This window comes from Leptonychotes weddellii, chromosome 4 (assembly GCF_054177405.1).
Source record: "Leptonychotes weddellii isolate Sample4059 chromosome 4, ASM5417740v2, whole genome shotgun sequence".
Classification (NCBI taxonomy): domain Eukaryota; kingdom Metazoa; phylum Chordata; class Mammalia; order Carnivora; family Phocidae; genus Leptonychotes; species Leptonychotes weddellii.
This window is the reverse complement of record NC_138372.1, coordinates 53,490,936-53,496,908: the sequence shown is the minus strand read 5'-3', so window position 1 is coordinate 53,496,908 and position 5,973 is coordinate 53,490,936. Positions and strand designations below refer to the sequence as shown.

The following is a 5,973-nucleotide window of genomic DNA, read 5'->3' as shown; positions in this document are numbered from 1 at the left end:
AGACGAACCATGAGAGACGATGGACTCTGAAAAACAAACTGAGGGTTCTAGAGGGGAGGGGGGTGGGAGGATGGGTTGGCCTGGTGGTGGGTATTGAGGAGGGCACGTTCTGCATGGAGCACTGGGTGTTATGCACAAACAATGAATCATGGAACACTACATCTAAAACTAATGATGTAATGTATGGGGATTAACATAACAATAAAAAAATTAAAAAAAAATAGAGAATAAATAATGAGGTACCTTTGTATCATGAAGGAGAAGGGGACATGGCTTTCATCATTTGGGAAACCAAATGAGATCCACAAAAACAAACCACTGCTTAGAAAATAGAAAAAAAGGTAGTAATATCAAGGGAAGATCGACAGTCAGCACCTGGATTGAAACCATGACCTTCCAAGTCCTAGAAAAATTTGGACTAGGCATAATTCCTGCTACTGCCCTACACTCCCAGCTTCCAGGTCTTTGTTAACACATTTGATATATGTAGTTCTCAAACTTTCATGTGCATGAAAATCAGCTGGAGGGCTTCTAAAACACATTTCTGGGTTCCAACCAATTTCAATTCAGTAGATCTGAATGGGACCAAAGAATTTCCATTTCTAATAAATTCCCAAGTGATACTCCTGCTGCTGGTCTGGGGATAATACTTTGAGAACTGTTGGACTATATCAGTGTTGTCAAGCCTGTCTGATGAAGATACTCATCTGGAGGAGCTTATTTTAAAAAATAAAGAACACTAGGTCCCATGCCAGACTTTCTGACTTATAACCTCCAGAGGAGAGACATGGATTTTCTATTTTAACAAACTTTGGATGATCAGTATAATTAGTTAAGTTTAGGAAATGCTACACCAAATCTCTGAGTTCACTTACAGCATCTATCATTTTCCCATGTGGTATCAATGGGGGGGTTTTGCAATATGGCAGTAATTGTATGATGAGTTAAGAGTAGCACAACTGGGTTCTGTAACCCTAATCTATTTGCCCTGTAGACCAAACATAGGAACCTCAGCCCTTATTTTCATGAACAGATGGCCCTGGGAGACAGTCTTTCTTAATACCAACTGGCCCTGGTACCATGATGCAGTCCAGAGACCAACCTGAAATAGGCCCAGATCGTGTAGTCTTTACTGGCGACTCTACTACTTCTCTTCTGTTCCTTACTATCCCATAACCCACATCTTGCTCTGAATATTAATGGAGGCTCTAGCCTCAGGCTGTTTCCTCTTTAATGTCACAAGTACTTATGTGTGAGTTTTATTTCAAAACCACCTTCTCATTTTTTGCAGGAATATTCTTGCTGGCACCTGCAGGGGACATCCCATTGGTTCAGCAGCTGGCTGTTGGTAATTCAAGTTAACTCCTTAAAGGGCAATTGGAGGTTTGCAAAGAGCTTATAGCAAAATTGCCTGGGGCCCTATTATGCCTGTGTGCTGCTTTGGCACACACATGATTTCTATCTCTCTGATTCAAATTCCAGCTGCTTACTCAAAATTGAGGTATCCTGTAAATGGCTTTCTTTGGGCCATCTTTTACCTCTGGGGACTTACAGTGGTCTTAAGAATAATGGCCTCACACGTGTCATCTCTAATCTTTGCAGCAACCCTATAAGATGGGTGTTACTCTGTTTTACAGATAATGAAACTGAGGCTAAGGGAGATTAAATATAGAATCTTCAAGGTCACATAATTACCTAGTGTCAGTCAGGATTCACACCCAGGACTATCCAAACTTAAAGACTGAGCTGCCTCTATAAGACTACACTATTCTGCCTTTGAAGAAATGCTGGATGAAGTTGGAGAGCAATATTTCAGTTTGTTTTTTCTCCTTGAGTTTCTAAGTTTGCATTTAAACTTTTGCCAAGTGAGATAAGATTGTGGCGCTCTTTCTCAGCTTTGTCTGTTACCTCCACAGAATCTCTGCCAAAGCCAAGTGTAAATATATAACTAGTTCTGTGACTGGAAAGCCAAGCATTGAATGGTTATTCAGAAAGTGTGGCTAACTGCCTGCTTTAAGTAACATACAGATGGTTTGAATTATCCTGAATTATTGCTTTTGCTCAAACTCATAGCTCATTGTTGCACATATTCTTTGTGTTCTTTCTTTCACCAGCAAGGACTTGTTGAATGCCAAGTCTATGTCACACAACAGACACAGAGATGAGATACATATTCCCTGCCTTGGCCATGCAAAGAAGATGGGTAAATAAGCCAGCGAGTTACAGCACAGACAGAGGTTTTATCATGAAGACTTCCTGAAAGAACTGATACTTGAGCTGAAACTCATGAGAGGTGAGTTAGGCTTAATCACGTAGAGAAGAAAAGGGAGTATCCAGCATAGAAGGAACAGCCTGTGTGAAGCAGCACAAAGGCGTGGGATGGCAGTATGGCATTGCTGGAAAACAAGGCAGACATGGAAGAGGACACCAGAAGCTCAGGGGAGACTAGACTGTAGAAAGCCCTATGGACTAAGTTAAGTTGTTTTAACTTTATTCTGAAGGCCATAGGAAAATGTTAAGGATGTTAGGAAGGAAAATAACATGAACAGATTTTCATCTTATTAACAAAATATCACAGTGGCAGCAGCTGGAGATAATGGAAGGGTCCAAGACCAGATGTAGGACACAAGTTACTGGGGTAATTCAGATGGGACATGATGGAGGCGTAGATATAGACCATGGCAGTGAAGCTGGAGAGACAGATTTAAGAAATACTTGTAGATTTAACAGAACTTAAAGGATGGTTAGATATACAGAAAAGAGATGACGTCAATTGTTTGTTTTCCTTTGTTCCAAAGTCTTATTGAAAATATATTATTATCTTTTCCCTAATCCTTGCTTATTCTCTTAGTATGACATTCACTTAATTTGCTTGACTATCTCTTATTCTTCCCCAGCAGCAGCAGCATCACCCACTACCACCACAGCAGCAATCAGCAAGAATTTATGGAGCACATATTACTGATCATACTTTGTCCAATCTTGTAACAAATTTACACCCCTCTGTTTTATTCCTGCATTTCTATGAGTAGTCTCTTTTTGGTTTAATCTTGTGTTTTTAATGGCATTGTGTTTTCTTGGTGTGTAATTTTTTTTTTAAAGATTTTATTTATTTATTTGACATACACAGAAAGAGTGCACGTGCACAAGCAGGGGGCGTGTCAGGGAGAGGGAGAAGAAAGTTCCCTGCTGAGCAGAGATACCCCCCCTCCAACGTGGGGCTCAGTCCCAGGACCCTGGGATCATGACTTGAGCCAAAGGCAGCTGCTTAACCGACTGAGCCACCTAGGCGCTCTTCTTGGTGTGTAATTCCTTCTGCCCTTCCTGTGCCATAGCATTTCAGTGCTTAAGTTCTCATGTTTTCTATGTACACCTGTCATTTAAAAAATTATTTTCTCAAGGTAATGCTGCACAAATATTTCTTGTCCATTTTCAAAGCATTTAAAAGGATTCAACATTTAAGTTGTAAGTTAAATCAATAAACTAATGAAAACTATAATCAGCAATTACTAACTTTCATTAAGAAATCCAGTAAAGACTATTGTTCATTTACTAAGGCTCTGGTTTACTTGTTTCCAAAACAGAGTACACTATACTTTCCTCAAAGAATTCGTAAGACGAAAATTTTCTACTGTCCTCATATGGGCAAATTATGTTCATTTTATTTCACAGGCTATCCATTTTCAGCAATACCTTAATTTATCTCTAGGTATAGAGTTAAAATCCAGCTCTATACTAAGGTAAGAAGAAATGACATAGCTAACTAAAAGACAAGTTATTTTATATGCAGACTTATATTTATCTCATTTATTCTTTTTCTAAAAGTAATCATCCCATACTCAACAAATATTTACAGTTGTTTTCTTCAAGAAGTATAAAAAAGACTCCTTTATGCCACTCAAATTTACAGACTAGACAAAATGACATAACACAGACTCTTAACTATAGAGAAAAAACATGGTTACCAGAGGGAGAGGTAGGAGGAGGGATGGGTGAAATAGGTGATGGGGATTAAGAGCACACTTATCATGATGAGCATTGAGTAATATATAGCATTGTTGAATCACTATATTGTACACCTGAAACTAATATAACACTGTATGTTAACTATACTGGAATTAATTTTTTTAATGGCATAATATCAAAGAGGAAGACTAAATAGAGAAACAATTGTCCACCCTTACCCATAGTGCGCATACCTAGTTGTCTTAAGCATTACTCACATAGATTGCAGTCTGGCCACTTAGCCTCTCCATCAAGTTTTTATTGAGTAATTTCTGTGAGCTTAGTACTGTTCTAGGCTCTGTAGGTACAAGAGATACATAAAACATAAACATGGGTCCTGCCCACAAGGAGCTTACAATGTGATTGAGAATTTTGTTAAAACAAAGTATAAAAGCTCTTAAAAATACATTTTGTACAAATTATTTTTATATAAAAAGGCACTTCAAATAATAAAAAAAATAAAGCCTTAGAACCTGAATGAAATGGAGAAACACTTTTATCCATGGGATGAGCTTAGAGATATTTTGAATTAACAAAATATTCAGTAAAAGCCTGGATTAATGAAAAATATGAGCACAAATATTTTTAAGACAACAATTAAACATTGAAGTATTCATCATCATTAAAAGTATATCAAGCTAAGTATATCTTACACAGATCCTTAAGGTACCTGAATAATTATCTTAGCAATAAGTTTCTTATGAGTGTGCCTCCAACTACTGAGATGTTGAAAAAAATTTTTTCTCTTAAATAGTTTATATGGCTCCTTTATAATCTGGGTTCTATTATTTAATTTTAAAAAGTCATTCTTATAGACAGTAAAAATGTGGAGTAATTCAACTCTGTCTGAATTTTCATATATTTCATGGACCAAAATCCACTTATAACTGTAAGACACATATACACATTTACATATAAAACATAATGACTCTAGTTTTCTCCTCCCTCCTTGGGAGAATTTGGATAAATGTAGCTTCTCATAGAAGCCTAATTTTCCAACCCTAATATTCCCTGTATGCCATTCCCTTATATGCCACTCCTCTTCACAATACCCTCTCCTGAGAGCAGCATAGTTGGGTGTTTATTTTTGTTTGTTTGTTTATTTCACATTGGCTTGTGGTGGTGCTGTAGGAAATCTGTAATCGGAGGGAGGTGGGAGTAGGCAGGAATTCGTTCTTCCAACACAAAAGTCACAGGTCTAAAATTACACAATATATTATATGTAGTCAAGAACCAAGTCTATACAACTCAGCTGCAAAGCATATTAATATCACGGATTTTTTTGCATATGTATTCCACAGAGCTCTACAGTAGGTACTATAATTACAATAAAACTGTAGATCAAGCCCTGTTTCTCTAACTCTTTGGCAGAAATTCATTTTATTTTGAGGGCTAGTTCTATTCTCATTGTAACCTCATTATGTAATTATGAGAATCAATGTTTATGCAAGATAGTTTAAAAAATGAGGAGGAAAGCACTTGTTAAAAATCAGTGTGTTGCTGAATCATGATCCTGAATATTTGAGAACATATGTTACAGAACTTATTATTTTGGGTGAATTTAATGAAATGGATACATTTCTGTGGATTAAAAATTAAAGCTTCAAAAGTATTTTATACATACATATACTGTCTTTCCATCAGATTTCAAACTAATTGGACAAAGATCATTCCTAATTATGTGAGAAATATCTTTACCAAATAGTCATTATTTTTCAAACTTTTCCAATCATTTTATTACCTTATGACATTCCCCTATAGAATTTTAATAAACATTATCATGTTAAACCACAAGTGATTATTCTGCCTGGATTAGCATTTTTATTTTTTCTTAAAGATTTTATTAATTTATTTGACAGAGAGAGAGACAGTGAGAGAGGGAACACAAGCAGGGGGAGTGGGAGAGGGAGGAGCAGGCTTCCTGCGGAGCAGGGAGCCGATGTGGGTCTTGATGTGGGGCTCGATGCA

The 5,973-nt window shown here is 37.0% G+C and overlaps 1 protein-coding gene and 2 long non-coding RNA genes across 4 annotated transcripts in view; 2 read left to right on the top strand and 1 right to left on the bottom strand.

Annotated features, from left to right (window-relative positions):
- LOC145721292 (uncharacterized) overlaps positions 1 to 5,973 on the bottom strand; it is a 433,843-nt gene that overhangs the window by 110,799 nt on the left and 317,071 nt on the right. The window lies entirely within an intron of this gene.
- The window catches only part of PTGER3 (prostaglandin E receptor 3), a 177,844-nt gene that overhangs the window by 42,314 nt on the left and 129,557 nt on the right, over positions 1 to 5,973 (top strand). The gene's annotated exons all lie outside the window — the stretch shown is intronic.
- On the top strand, positions 88 to 5,826 carry LOC115944919 (uncharacterized). Of its 2 annotated transcripts, none has more exons than XR_004079419.2 (3): positions 88 to 1,348; positions 2,115 to 2,293; positions 2,901 to 5,826. It is a non-coding gene; the product is annotated as an uncharacterized LOC115944919 (long non-coding RNA). The 2 variants fall into 2 exon arrangements; XR_004079418.2 differs by having other exon boundaries at positions 2,898 to 5,826.